Source organism: Hyperolius riggenbachi, chromosome 9 (assembly GCF_040937935.1).
Source record: "Hyperolius riggenbachi isolate aHypRig1 chromosome 9, aHypRig1.pri, whole genome shotgun sequence".
In the NCBI taxonomy this organism is placed as follows: Eukaryota; Metazoa; Chordata; class Amphibia; order Anura; family Hyperoliidae; genus Hyperolius; species Hyperolius riggenbachi.
The window spans coordinates 209,307,468-209,323,537 of NC_090654.1; the positions used below are offsets into that span (position 1 = coordinate 209,307,468).

Sequence of the window (16,070 nt, forward strand, 5' to 3'; positions counted from 1 at the left end):
CGTGCACTGCACAAAGTTAACCTTTATGGAAGAATGGCAAGAAGAAAGCCATTGTTAAAAGAAAAGCATAGGAAGTCCTGTTTGCAGTTTGCCACAAGCCATGTGGGGAATAAAGATGGCCTGAATGGTTCGACTGCGAACCGATTCGCGCGAACTTCGGTGGTTTGCGTTCGTGGTGAACCGAGAACTATATGCGAGTTCGACCCGCCCCATATACTACATCATTAGGGTCAACTTTGACCCTCTACATCACAGTCAGCAGACACAGGGTAGCCAATCGGGCTACACTCCCTCCTGGAGCCCCCCCACCCTTATAAAAGGCAGGCAGCGTCAGCCTTTTCATTCACTCATGTGGCTGCAGTAATTAGAGAACCTGCTGTAAACATAGGGCAAGCTTAGTTAGGCTCTTGTGTTAGGGTGCGTACAGACATGTGACTATAGTCGTTTAAAACGATCGTTACCGACGGCATTGCCCGACGATCGTTCGTAAAAAGTGCACGAACGATCATTAAAACGACCGACCAACGAGATATGTCGTTGGTAAAGAACGATCCATTCTGCCAGATCTTTTCCAACGACCATCGTTCAAAAAGTAAAGAACAGGCCTGGAAGCGTAGGAAAGCGGAGTCTGGAAGGCCACACATGATAGTGTGGCCTGCAGAGGAAGGACAGGGTTAATGGATCAAGGGGGGTGGCTACGGGGAGTGGTGTGAGGTTTGGATAGGAGGCGGGGGGCGGAGTTTGCCAGTCAGGCTCTAGGAGAGGAAGCTGGCTGGACGCACCCTGTTGCCTGCAGCATGGAGGGGATTGAGGCCTTGGTGACCCGGATTAGAGAGGAGGCGGCTTCCAGGGGACCAGACTGGGTAGCCGGGCAGATCGCCGCCATGTCAGCTGGCCCTAGCGGGCAGCAGGAGGATCTCGGGCGGAGAACATCCAGGCCGCCCAATCGCCTCAGCCCTGAGCCGACCGGAGGGTCGCAGAGGAGAAGCGGGAGTCCAGCGCGGGATCCCCAGGCGCCCCCGGCGAAGAGGCACTCCACGGGGGTTTCGGCCAAGGGGAATCCCAGAGGGAAAAGCGGAGGATCGAGCGGCAGCAGGCGGGGGAAGGCAGCGGAGAAGGCGGGAGCAGCGGCCGCTACGCAGCAGGCCTCTCATGCGGCCAGGAAGAAGAAAGGCGACAGCTCCAGCCGCACGGGCGCCGCCTCATCGCAGAGCGGGGCAGCGGCCCGCAGTTCACCCCAGCGGGACGCTCCGACCACCAGAAGCAGGAGCCATGACGTGGTGGCTGGGAGCAGCTCTGGGAGCAGCCAGGCACAGAATGTGGCACCCCCCTCCAGCCAGGGAGGGCAGGGGATCGGACAGCAAGTTGGTGACGCGGGTGGAGGCAGCAGCATGGCAGCAGCGACAAGGGGAGCACCAGGAATCCCAGCAGGAGCCGGACAAGCGGTCGGGCAGGGCGCCCCCCCTGCGCCACCAGGTAAGGCTAATGCCAGCTATGTCTTTAATAGTATGCCGGATAGTGGGGGTATGGGATGGCAAGCGGGGAGGGCGCAGGCCACGGGGGTGGTGCCGGGCAGTGCGCAGGCCGTAATTCTCCCTGCGCTGGAATCATTCTTAGCAGGCATGAGGTCCCTGTTGGGGGGGGCGCCAGCGGTTCAGGTTACACCTGCGGGGGTCTGGACGGGCCCATTGCAGGCGCAAGCGCCGGTGGTTTGCCAGTTGCCCGAGTGGCAGTCCGCCATCCCTGGCGGGGCAATAGCCGGAGTGCCTAGGCAACAGACGGGTATGGTGAGTTCACCGGGGGTTGGGGGGGAGACCGCAACGCAGCAGGCCAGGGTGACGTTGCCTCTGGTTGAGGCAGGGAGCTCTGAGGTTGCGGTACAGACCAGCGAGGGCGAAGTGGAAACGGAGAAGACAAGTGAGGCTGAGGTTATAAGGTTGGCCGATGCGTCAAAAGCAGAAATGTATGTTTGCCTCAGCGGTCCCTTAGGTGTCCATTTAAAGGCAGAGGTACGCGAAAAAATTTGGAAGGGGGAGTTTGTTGAAATGTTCTCCCTTTTGCACCTGGCCAAATTTAACTTGGATAAGGTAAAATCTACCGAATCCAAAAAAGAGGAGGAGGAAAGGCGCAGGTATCGTTTGATTCCGCGCACTTTTCAGAACTGGCTGCAGGCTTTTGAGATCATGGCATGCGTTATTGGGGAGAAGAACCCGGAGTGTTGTTCTGCCCTGTTTTGTTATCAGAATGCTATAGGTGAGGCGTATAGGAGATATGGGGGGGACGCCTGGCTGAGATATGATGAGGCATTCAGGCAGAGGAAGGCAGTTCGCCCTTCGGTGTGCTGGAACCACAAGGATATCGAATTGTGGATGAGCCTGATGATCCCATCTTCCGGGCAGCAGTCCTTTCGGGGCCAAGAAAGTGCAGGTTCCTCGGGGAAATCAGTCAGCAGGACAAAAGGGCTGTGCTGGCAGTTTAATGACGCCACATGTAAGTTCGGCTCATCCTGCCGGTTCAAGCACGAGTGCTCGGGCTGCGGAGGGTCACACCCGGTGTCCAGGTGCTACAAACAGAAACGAGGAAGGACTTCGGAGGCTGGCAACAAGAGGGAGGACGCCGGTGAGAATTCTAAGGATGGAACCGTTTCTATGTAAGTACCCGCGTACGGAAGATGCTAATTTCTTGCGGCTGGGTTTCACGGACGGTTTCGTTATTCCCAGCCAATGTGCATCGCGCGGTGATGGGCCCCATCGCAATTTAAAATCGGCGTGTGCACTGCCTGAGGTTGTGTCAGAAAAACTAGGGAAGGAAATCAAGTCGGAACGGGTGGCGGGTCCTTTTGATGTTTGCCCGATAGATGGCTTGATAGTCTCTCCCCTGGGTGTTGTCCCTAAGAGGGAACCAGGGTCCTTCCGCCTTATTCATCACCTGTCTTTTCCGAAAGGGTCGTCGGTCAATGACGGTTTGGTGGAGCAAGACATATCTGTGGTATACACGTCATTCGACGTTGCGCTCAGATGGGTTAGAAGGTTGGGGCGTGGTTCCCTCTTATCCAAAACTGACATTGAGTCAGCTTTTAGATTGTTACCAGTGCACCCTGCTAGTTTTAGGTTATTGGGTATTTACTGGCAGGAGAAGTATTTTGTCGACCTATGCCTTCCCATGGGTTGTTCTATCTCATGTGCATTTTTTGAAAAGTTCAGCTGTTTTGGGGAGTGGGCGGTGAAAGAAGTTTCCGGGGTCCGCTCGGTTATACATTACCTGGACGATTTTTTGTTCATGGGTGCGGCTGGCTCAGCTGATTGTTATTCTGCGTTAGATACGATGTATCAGGTTTGCAGTGATTTTGGGATTCCTCTCGCCCTTTCCAAGACGGAGGGTCCTTCCACGTCATTAAAGTTTCTGGGGATCCAAATCAATACGGATACCATGGAATGCAGCCTTCCAATAGACAAGGTCAGTGACCTTAGGCTTACTATCCAGGTAATGGCAGGTAGACGAAAAACTACATTGCGGGACCTCCAATCCCTGCTGGGCAAATTGAATTTCGCCTGTAGGATCATGCCAATGGGTCGCATCTTCTGCAGACGCTTGGCAAACGCGACGGCTGGTGCGGTTTCCCCTCATCATCGTATTCGGTTGACGGCGGATATGAGGGATGACTTGAAAGTGTGGCTCACCTTTTTTGCAAGACTTTAACGGTAGAGCCTTCTGGATGGAGGAGGAGGTGAGTAACTTTGAGATTGAGTTATTTACTGATGCCTCCGGTGCCCATGGTTTTGGAGTTTTCATGGCAGGTGAGTGGTGCGCGGCCCCTTGGGATCCGCCATGGGTGCAGGCTGGCTTTACGTCCAACATGGTGTTATTGGAACTGTTCCCCATCGTTGTGGCGCTTCAATTATGGGGACGGCGCTTGGCTAACAAGCGCATACGTTTCAATTGTGACAACATGGGTGTGGTATTAGCTGTAAACAAATTTTCGGCTTCCTCACCGCCAGTGATTCGAGCAATGAGGCAGTTGGTCCTATTGTGCTTGCAGTTCAATATTTGTATTTTTGCAGTGCATTTGCCTGGGGTTGACAACATCATTGCTGATGCCCTCTCTCGATTCCAGTGGGACAGGTTTCGGGCGGCGGCTCCTACAGCGGAAGAGAGTGGGGTTCCTTGTCCAGGAATGATGTGGACGATTCCTTTCAAATGATTTCCTTGCTGATTCAGAAATCATTGTCGGAGTCGTCATGGGCAGCGTACGCGCCAGTGTGGAAGGTGTGGGACGTTCTGGTGGCTCAGGTGGGCGATTGTACATCTGATGAAGATCGCTCGTGCCTGCTCCTATACTTAGTAGGAAAGAATTTCGCGGAGGGCACATCAGCGGCGGCCATGGCTAAAAAATTGGCGGCATTGGCATTCATGTTTAAATATAGGAATCAAAGAGATGTCACGAAGGACTTTAGGGTGATGCAGGCCATGAAGGGCTTCAGGGCCGGTTTGATAAGGAGGGATTCCAGGCGCCCGGTTTCGTTTGAGATACTGGAAAGATTGGTGGCGGCGCTGCAGGGGGTCTGCTATTGCCGACAGGAGGTGGTGCTTTTCAGCACAGCATTCGTGTTAGCCTTCTTTGGGGCTTTTCGGGTGGGCGAGCTGGTCAGCGGTTCAAAAGTTCGGGTGGGGGGCATTCTCGCTGAGGATGTATCAGTGCAGGACGAATCGGTTTCCATAGTATTGAGGAAATCTAAAACAGATCGGTTCGGTAGGGGTAAGGTGGTTACGCTTTTCAAAGTCGGGGGTTTACTTTGCCCCAGGGAAAACGTTTTACGTTTTCTGCCTCTTAGGCCGGCCTCTTCCCCAGTATTTCTAGCTCATGAGGACGGGTTGCCGCTTACCCGTTTTCAGTTTTCTGCAATTTTGCGTAAGTGCTTGGTTAAGGCCGGGTTTTCTCCCACCGAATTTGCCCCCCACTCTTTTCGTATTGGGGCAGCAACTGAGGCTCAAGACCAGACTAGCGGCGCACAGATCAGCGCCTCCTCCAGTGGCTGTAACAGTGGTAAGTCCCTGCCCGCTGTCAGCCGCTGCGCTGACACTTCAATATTCCGGAGGGGAGAGCCAGGAAGGGGGGCCCCAAGGTGAGGGAAAGGGGGGGGGAGACTTCACCCCTTTTCCGCCACTGCCCATCACCCTCTTTCACTGGCTGCCTCCCCTCCTGCTCAGGGTTCTCTGGCGTGTACACATGTCAATTCCCCTTCGTGATCGTTACCTTGCCGCGGTGAAGGGGCTTGCGTATCACAGTGAAGCAATGACCGCCGGCTATATGAGTTTCTTGGGGGGGGGGGGGGGCACACCCAAGATGATAAGGTCGTTGCTTCATTGTGGACAGACCAAATTTGATCAGCTGGACAGTCACTGTTGTTCTGTCATTGAGCTACCTCAGCCCAGCTACCATATGGGCTTGAAAACCGCTATCGTCTGCACTCTGGACATGGTGCTCACCAGTCCAGCACAGCCGTTAGTACACAAACAGCTGTTTGCGGTGCGTTACACAGTGAGTTTGGTGTGTCAGTGTGAAGCAGTACACTAATTACACTACCTGATTGATGTATACACATGCAAGATGTTTTAAAGCACTTTAGGCCTCCAATTTAGCATGCAATGTGATTTCTGCCCTTAAAACGCTGCTGTGCGTTAAATCCAGATTTTTCCCAGTGACTTTTGGCGTGTATCCCACTGCGCCATGCAAAAACTCAGGTGTTAGACCCCTTGAAACATCTTTTCCATCACTTTTGTGTCCAGCGTAAATGTTTGTAGTTTTCAAAGTTCACCTCCCCATTGAAGTCTATTGCGGTTCGAAAAGTTCGCTCGAACCGAACTTTTTGCAGAAGTTCACGTTCGAGGTTCACGAACCGAAAATCGGAGGTTCGAGCCATCTCTAGTGGGGGACACAGCAAATATACGGAACAAGGTGCTCTGGTCAGGTGAGACCAAAATGGAACTTTTTGGCCAAAATGCAAAGCGCTATGTGTGGCGGAAAACTAACACTGCACATCACTCTGAACACACCATCCCCACTGTCAAATATGGTGGTGGCAGCATCATGCTGTGGGGGTGCTTCTCTTCAGCAGGGACAGGGAAGTTGGTTAGAGTTGATGGGAAGATAGATGGAGCCAAATACAGGGCAATCTTGGAAGAAAACCTCTTGGAGGGCTGGTGCACACTGAGCGGCTTGCGGTTGCGGAGACGCTTGGTCAATGTATCTCAATGGGGTGGTTCACACCAGAGCGGGAGGCATTTTGCTGAAACGAATACTCCCCGGGTGAGGCATTTTTTGGATTGCGGAGGCGTTTCTGCCTCCAATGTTAAGTATAGGAAAAACGCAAACCGCTCTGACAAACGCCAGTTTAGAGCGGTTTTGCAGATGTTTTTGTTACAGAAGCTGTTCAGTAACCGCTTTACTGTAACAATATATGAAATCTACTACACCAAAAACGCTTCCCAAAACCGCAAAATGCTAGGTGAAAGGCTACAGAAAAATAAGAAAAAGCGTTTCAAAATCTGCTAGCATTTTGCGGATCTGCTAGCGGGTTTTGGTGTGAACCAGGCCGGAGTCTGAAAAAGAATGGTTTAAAACAAAACATATCCATGTGTTAGAATGGCCCAGTCAAAGTCCAGATCTAAATTCAATCGAGAATCTGTGGCAAGATCTGAAAACTGCTGTTCACAATTAATGCTGTCCATCTATCCTGACTGAGCTGGAGCTGTTTTGCAAAGAATGGGCAAGGATTTCAGTCTCTAGATGTTCAAAGCTGGTAAAAGACTGGCAGCTGTAATTGCAGCAAAAGGTGGTTCTACAAAGTATAGACTCAGGGAGCTGAATAATTACGTATACCCCACTGCAGTTATTTTTTTGTAAAAAATGTTTGGAATGATGTATGATTTTCGATCCACTTCTCACGTGTACACCACTTTGTATTGGTCTTTCACGTGGAATTCCAATAAAATTGATTCATGTTTGTGGCAGTAAAATGACAAAATGTGGAAAACTTCAAGGGGGCCGAATACTGTTGCAAACCACTGTACCTCATATTTTAAACTTTTTTTCCAAATTCACTCAAGGTTTTCCCCATGAGGCAGAAGTTCGGTAATTTACCGAACAAACATGCCTTAATTCACTACGCCCGGCTCAATAAGTGTTACTTACCAGTGTGGAGCAGGGCAGCAGGCAGGGAGCTGCATTTATCACTGGGAGGTTTTCTGTCCTGTGCATTCCATTCATCCCTTTAGATGTGCTTCTGCCACTAGTGGGAGCTCTTCTGTATGCTCCAATACAAATATGCACATCTAAAGGGATGCAGAAAAGCCCTCAGAATTGTCAGCTTCCTCTGCTTTGATATACTGAAAGACCAACCCGATGCCCAATCGCATCAAATCAGAGTGAGAAGCAGGACTGTGTGGCTCTCCCTATTAGCTGTCTGGCTCTCCCCAAAGGCTGTCTGTCAAATCCACCGCACAGAGACAGCATGGGGAGAGTGAGTTATCGGTTGCTGTGACCTGGAGAAAAATACAGAACACTTTTGCCTGGTAATTGAAATGCAGAAATCTTTGTAAATTGACATTTCCTGAGGTAATTCTCCACAAGTTGGTAATTTGCCTCACTAGTTAGGATCTCTGATTTTCTGTGCGGTGCTAGGTTTAGTGAATTGTAACTTGGGAAGGTGATCGGTAAAATCAGTTGTTTTGAGCATTACCGAATGCGGTAATGCTTTGTGAATAGAGCCCATTGTCAATGTATGGTTAAACAATTCTTTGTTTTGATAGAATAAAACTTAAAGGACAACTGTAACAAGAGGTATATGAAGGCTGCCATATTTACTTCCTTTTAGGCAATACCATTTGCCTGGCTGTCCTACTCATCCTCTGTCTCTAATACTTTTAGCCATAGCCCCTGAACAAGCATGCAGCAGATCAGGTGTTTCTGATATTTTCAGATCTGACAAGATTAGCTGCATACTTGTTTCTGGTCTGATTCAGACACTACTGCAGCCAAATAAACCAGCAAGGCTGCTGGGCAACTGGTATTGCTTATAGGGAAGGAAGTATGGCAGCCTCCTTATACCTCTCACTACAATTGTTCTTTAAAGTGAACCGAGCATCATTTTTAACACCCAGGGCAGCTCTATACCAAATAAAAAATGCATTCTAAAAACGTGGTTTATTATTAAAAAAAAACTTTAATTTTACCTCATTTTTTTACATCTAAGAGTTAAATTAGCCACTTTGTCCGACCGCAAAGGACCTGCGGTCCCTGAGCAGGAGATGGTGAAAACAGATAAGAAATTGCCTCTTTAGACTTAATTGACCACAAACAAACCCCCATTGTACTTCAAACAGAAAACATCAGTTACAGTTGAAGAATGTCACACCTAGCCTGGATAACAGCACTTTTAAAACAGCAGGAGTTGAGCTTCTGAACAATGTCAGCCCTTGCAGCTATTTGAAGCCAAGAGCTGCTTGGATCCCTTTAAATGCTAATCTTAATGAAACCCCATGATTTTAAGGCCTCTTTTCCATGGACAGTTGATAAGCAGTGAAATGCCTCTCAAACTCTCACAACTGCTCATTGCTGCCTGGTAACTGCTTGCTGAGCACACAGCTCAACAGTCCGTGGAAAAGAGGCCTAAGGGCTCACTCACATCTAAGCGGAAATCGCGTCATTCCCGCTAACCGCTAGCAGTTTTTAAAGCCGCTAGTCCTATTGTACTCGATAGTAGTGTTCTCGCTGCCGAGATCGTGGGCATTTTGCGATTAGCAATAATCGCAAACGCGTTACCTGCAGGGTTTTGGCGGCGATTCTGGAGCGATCACAATTAGCATGTATGGAACCACTAATCGCGATAGCTCCCAAAACGCTACTTTGTCCAGTGATTTCTCACTCCCACAAAATGCTAACGGTAATCGCTAGCGTTTTGCGATTTCAAGTGTGAACGGGGCTTAAGTCTGTGGGAAATTTAGTGGAGGGTGCAGAGTGTGTGAGTACTACATGGGGTGTGATATGGAACATTACATGGCCTCACACAGTGGGGAAGAGATTTTCTTTTCCCTCACTTCTTTTACAAATTATGGGTGCATACAATTTGGATGTCATTACTTATAATTGCATGCATTCATACATAATGACACCTATTCTATTTATAACTGCATAGAATTTCAGTTCAGTCATTAGCATTTGCATAGAATTTGTATGCAGATACAATTTGCAAGCAGTGTGATTATAGGCGCAAGTGATTTGCATTCATATGTGATACTTTGTATTTTATTTGTAGGGACATTCAAATTTGTAGTTGAATATAATTTGCAATCATTTATAAAATGCTGAATAAAGAGGGGGTGAAAGCTAACATATTCCATAGTATACTGGTATTCCTGGGAAGTTGAAACTAGTGAGTTAACTGGAACTAGGGTGATGAGGAAAGAACAGAACGGGTAAGAACACACTAGGCAGAAACGCTAGCGTTGTGTAAAACGCTACCGATAACACACACGTTAGTCAATGGGCCACATGAAAAAAAAACGCATTTGTTTACGTTCTGCAATGTGTGTTTTTTAAAAATGCTGAGCTTGCTTCATATTTTTCAAAAACGTATCTAAGAAGCACATAGGACCCATTCACATTTAAAATAGCGCAAAAATTGATTTTACCACGATTAGCGCGGTAAAATCACTGTATACTCCAGCTATGCAGAGCGATCGTGATCAGCGTTTGTTCAAGCACTGTACCGCGATCGCTGAAGAATCGTGGCAAAATGCTGCAGGTAATACGTTTTGTGATTGCCAGCAATTGCGAAACGCCCGCGATCGAAGGCAATCGCGGCAGTGAGATCACTGCCATTATGTTACTATTGCGCTAGCACTTTTAAAAACACTAGCGCTTCGGCGATTGGCAGGAATCACCCACTAATCGCATAAGTGAGAACGGGCCCTTCATGTATGTCAATGGTGACATAGAGGTATAGCATTTTAACCACTTGCCGATCGCACGCTTATACCGTGCGTCAGCAAAGTGGCAGCTGCAGGACGCGTCGCCAGCTGCAGGCTGATTAATCAGGAAGCAGCCGCTCGCGCGAACGGCTGCTTCCTGTCAATTCACGGCGGGGGGCTCCGTGAATAGCCTGCGGGCCGCCGATGGCGGCTCGCAGGCTAAATGTAAACACAAGCGGAAATAATCCGCTTTGTTTACATTGTACGGCGCTGCTGCGCAGCAGCGCCGTAAGGCAGATCGACGATCGCCGCCATGTCACAGGGGACGTCCTGTCACTGGCTTCACAGGACGGATAGCGTCCTGTGCAGCCCGGATCACCGGGGGGGCCAGGTAGGAGAGGGAGGGGGAGAATGTCGCCGCGGAGGGGGGCTTTGAGGTGCCCCCCCCCGCAACATGCCTGCAGGCAGGAGCGATCAGACCTCCCCTGCACATCATCCCCATAGGGGGGAAAAAAGGGGGGCGATCTGATCGCTCTGCCTGCACCCTGATCTGTGCTGGGGGCTGCAGAGCCCACCCAGCACAGATCACAACAAACAGCGCTGGTCCTTAAGGGGGGGTAAAGGGTGGGTCCTCAAGTGGTTAATACAAATTTAAATGCGTTTTTTTTAATACAGTTTTTTCTAAAGAAACAAGTTCGATGATGTATTTTCACTTTTTGTTGACTTCCTAATGATGAGCATAAAACACATATAAGAAAACGCATACAAAACGCACAAAAACACACTTGTGATTCATATGCAAGCGCGCTCAAAATGCACAAGCGCATATGCAGTAAAACGCAACCTTTCATGCAACGCCTGGTGTGTTCCCAGACAGAGAGCACCCCCCCCCCCCCCCCCCTTCCCCAGATATCCCATTAATAAAGTAGATTTTTACAGGCTAGAACAGTCCAATTTTTTTTAGCCATTGTGTTTTTAGGATCCATTCCTCATTGCCTACCATGCAGTGCTTCAGCCTCCATCTCCATTCCGTTAGGCCCCATTCACACTTAAGCGTTTTGCAGGTGATTTCTGCAAAACACTCAAGCGCTAGTGCTTTATAAAGCGCTAGTGCAATAATACCCTACGGGTCCGTTCTCACTTGGGCAATTTAAGTTAATCACCGGCGATCAACGCAAATCGCCAAACGCAAATTTGTATCCTGCACTATTTTCAGGCGATTTCCTTGCGATCGCGTTTAGTGCTATAGAAGCGCTAAACTAAAAAAATGACAAGTGTGAATGGCGATTTTTTTTCCGCGTCAATCAACAAAAATCGCCTGAGCAAAACGCTAGCAAAAGCGATAGCGCGTTGCGTTTTGCAAGTGTGAATGGGGCCTTAAGCTTCGCTGTCCAGAGATCAGTTTGAACAGACCAATGTGAATTGATCCATAGGCTGACAATAGATCTGTTTGCATCTGTTACGATCCATTACCTTACGAGATGGGTTTTTTTTTTGTTTTGTTTTTTTTAGCGCCAGTGTGAACTGGACCTTAAGCTGCGTACACACATGCGACTATAGTCGTTTGAAACGATCGTTCCCCGATCGTTTCAAACGACGATCGTTTAAAAAAAAGCAACCAACAATCATCAAGTCTAACGACGGACGAGCTAGATCGTTAAAAACGAACGATCTAGCTTGGCGGATTTTTACCAACGACGATCGTTTGCAAAAGTAGTACATCGTTGGAAACGGTCGTTCGTACTAGGTGTGACATGCGCATTTCGCTATTTCTCCATGAAACTTCTCATTTTTATGCGCAAGCCAATAGTTGCTTTACGTGATGTAACGTTCGTTCTAACGATCAGATCGTTACACATAATTTAAAACTAACTTTACTTAGGTCGCTGTTTCATCAATTAAAAGTTCGTTGTCGCATGTGTGTACGTAGCATTAGACCTGAATGTTCTGCAATTCAAATGTTGCACAATGGATTATTTTTTGCTGCCCATTCATGTAAGCATCAACTAGTAATAGATAATTTAGTAAAACTGAAATTCACACACAGAAGAGAACTTGATGCTTATTCTTCATGCTTGTATATGTGACCCAAGGTTTTACAGTAAGGTATACAGCCAATACAAATAATACTAATTATCTTGCACCTGACTTGTTCCAGTTACATGCCTGAGACAAGATGATCTCCTTAAGCTCTCTTTCTAGTGCGCTGCTATCGTCAAACACAAATATGCAGAGGAGGTCTTAAAACTTACCATACTTTTCCCCAGCTGCTTGAAGTTCTTCCGTATTTACACACTGAGTTAGTGTTGATATAGCAATACCGATGGAGGCACTTTAACTACAGCTATAAGATATTTTAAACATATTTTGGATCAGCAGTGCCTTTCTTAAGCTTCTCAGCTTACAGGTTACAGTTAAAATCCCTTCATTACATGAGTTAGTCATAGGTCAGTCCATTGAAGCTTATTACTCTTTGTATTATGCAGTCCGAATAGAAGAAACATATTCCAAATTCTTTTTGGTTCTTTACTTGTTGGATGCAGCTGGCCATTTTCTCTCTTTGGTGAGTAATTATGCGTTGTTAGAATACACACTGTAAAAGTAATTTGTAAGAATAATTTTGTCTTCTTGTTTATATGCTGGAAGGGCGCGATTCCACTTGAGCGGCGCGCGTCTGCGAGACGTGAGATGGCTCTTCTGAGTCTGCGGGGAAAGCAGACGAATACCATCAGCCGTGCCATGCACGGCTATAGGATCCGCAGCCTCCTGCGCCAATTTGGATGGAAAAGCCGGCCGAATCGCTAGCGGTAGCGATTCGGCCGGCGTTACCACTGCACCCTATGGCAGAGTTTCCCCGCACTATTCGCCTGCGGGGAAACTCTGCGGATTCGCGGCGGTTTCCGCTCAAGTGGAAACGCGCCCTAAATGTTTTACATTAGAAATGCAGATACTAGGTTTCTGTTTTATTAAATGTATCTCTAAATAAATTATTTGGCTAACACAAAAAATCTTACTTTGTTAGATGATGGCAAAACACAGAAACCCACTAGGAGCGATTTCTAATCAATAGGAGTTTGAAAAAGCTCTTGCTAATGCAATGTTATGGGGGATTTTTATAAAATCACATCGCTCAAGTGGGATCACACCCATAGCAGTACATTATTATTATTATTATTTATTGTATTTATATAGCGCCAACATATTACGCAGCGCTGCACAATAGATAAAAGGGTTAACATACAAGGTAGGACATACAGGAAACTAACAACAAAACAAGATCATGCAAATGATTTGATAATACAGTGTCATAGGTCAAAATAGAGACTGTTCTAGTCCACAAGAGGGGTGATTGTCAGTAAGATTGCATAATCAAGCTGGAAACACTAAGGGAGATGGCCCTGCCAGAGGCTTACAATCTAAAGGAGAGGCTTACAATCTTACATTAGCAAGAGTTTTCAAATCTCAAAACGCACAGAAAAGTGCTCCTAGTGGGTTTCTGGCCTTACACTTTTCCTGATCTTTAATTGCCTGTTTTTCACTCTGAGAGCTATACAGTATATTATTTCAATAAAACCTAGGCTAAGGCAAAAGGAACACCTGTTGAAATGCATGACACTGCTATTTATTTATTTTGTTGATAAATTTTTACTTATTTTTTGGTACTTAGCCGTTAGCCGGGCGCATCGGGCAGGTGGCGCTAATTACTGTTCCCCCTCCAGGCCGACATGGATAGTAGGGAAAGATGTAACTCTGGTGGAGTTTTGTCGCCACCTAGAGGATGCGCCCTGCTAACGGATAAGTACCTATTTTTTTTTTTGTTTACTTTTAATTTTATTTGAAATATATATATATATATATATATATATATATATATATATATATATATATATATATATATATATATATATATATATATATATATATATATATATATAGGCTTGCAAAAGTATTCGCCCCTCTTGTAGTTTTCCACATGTTGTCACATTACTGCCACAGACTTGAATAAATTTTATTGGAATGCCACATGAAAGACCAATACAAAGTGGTGTACAGGTGAGAAGTGGACTGAAAATCAGGGGGGGGGGGGGGGGGGTAGATTCATTCTACTTACCTGGGGTCTCTTCCAGCCCTGAGCATTTTATCCGGTCCTTCACTGTAGTTTCAGGACTCTGCTGCCCCTTGGAAAGATCCCTGACAACAGCTGTGGTCGCAGGCTACTGCATATGCGTGGGTGTGTCTGTGAGCCTCTCTCGATCGTGCTCCCATAGCCAGGAGCGTTCTGTGCTTACACAGTTTGAAAAGGTTTAAACTGCACAAGTGCAGACTGCTTCCAGCCATGAAAGCATGATTGAGAGGTGCGCAGAGGGCAGCAGAACTACAAAAAAGGGGACCTGATAGACAGCTAGGGGCTAAAAGAAGCCTCAGGTAAGTAAATCTAACCTCCCCAGCTTAGAAATCCTGAAGGAGCGAAGTTCTCTAAGGCCCAGTGCACACCAAAACCGCTAGCAGATCCACAAAGCGCTAGCGGTTTTGGGTGCGGAGTGCAGATATTTGGGGCAGTACACACTGAGCGGATTTGCATGCGATCCGCCGGCCGCATCCGCCTGTTAATCCGCGTGGCTAATGTATATGAATGAAAATAAAATAAAATTGATACCAGCGCTCAGCAGGATCTATAAAAATGATTGGGTCATAGACCTCCTAAAACCTCTAGTCTGACATCACTCTACAATTAATATTGGTAATAAATATTGTATGGTTTCACAAGTTCAGCCCGTTTCTTACCCTCTCTGCCAAAACACTAAATGTGAAACGTTCCAAACACACACATTAGTACATGTTATATGACAGCAAAAGTCCAAGTGCAAGAGTCCCAGAACCTCAGACCTCAGAATTCAACAGGAAGTCCCGGAGATCTGATTATTAATACTCAATAAAACAACAGATGATATCCTTCTTCAGGAAACCAGATATGCTCACCAGATATATATGCCAAGCATGACATTTGGCAAACAACGCAGGCGGCCCAGCCAGTATCTCATCGGATCCTCCTGAGTATCTTCAAACTCGTCCAGCCATGTGTGAATAAGGAAAAAAAGGAGAGAGAGCCTCTATGGCGTAGTATGTTAAACCTCCTCACCGCAAAGTGCTCATAGCACACATTAATATGCGCTGTGACCCATCACCTCCTATGTCCTCTTCACACAAGCAATAACAAATTAAGCCTCTTACCAAATAGCGTGGCTGACCCGATCAGACCAGCAAAAGCGCTTTGGTGAGTTCACCTTGTATCTGCTTTCCAATTTCATAAACTTTCCTCAGCCCCTTCAACTCAAACAGAGACTGACATAGCGTAATACCGTCTTTATTCCAATAAAAAAGGATTAAAAGTGCACTTACAAGATTCAAAAAAAGGCTCTCTCTCCTTTTTTTCCTTATTCACACATGGCTGGACGAGTTTGAAGATACTCAGGAGGATCCGATGAGATACTGGCTGGGCCGCCTGCGTTGTTTGCCAAATGTCATGCTTGGCATATATATCTGGTGAGCATATCTGGTTTCCTGAAGAAGGATATCATCTGTTGTTTTATTGAGTATTAATAATCAGATCTCCGGGACTTCCTGTTGAATTCTGAGGTCTGAGGTTCTGGGACTCTTGCACTTGGACTTTTGCTGTCATATAACATGTACTAATGTGTGTGTTTGGAACGTTTCACATTTAGTGTTTTGGCAGAGAGGGTAAGAAACGGGCTGAACTTGTGAAACCATACAATATTTATTACCAATATTAATTGTAGAGTGATGTCAGACTAGAGGTTTTAGGAGGTCTATGACCCAATCATTTTTATAGATCCTGCTGAGCGCTGGTATCAATTTTATTTTATTTTTATTTGTGAATTAGGGCATACACTCCCTGTTGATCAGAGCGCACCAGGTGTAGAAAGTTCAGTTATTGAAGACACTAATTACGATTACATTGCACCTGAGGAGCGCACTTTCCCTTTTCTATAATAATGTATATGAATGGGCTGGTGCACACCGGCGGTTTGAGGTTTTTTGCAAACCGCAAACGTGCAGCAGGAGGAACATTTGCGGTTTGC

General features: G+C 46.9%; 1 protein-coding gene across 1 annotated transcript in view; it reads right to left on the minus strand.

Moving 5' to 3' along the window:
* FMN1 (formin 1) overlaps positions 1-12,327 on the minus strand; it is a 405,926-nt gene extending 393,599 nt beyond the window's left edge. The window contains exon 1 of the mRNA XM_068253927.1: positions 12,222-12,327. The gene's annotated coding sequence lies outside the window, so the exon portion shown is untranslated. The remainder of the gene's footprint in view (positions 1-12,221) is intronic.
* Positions 12,328-16,070: the final 3,743 nt, after the last annotated feature.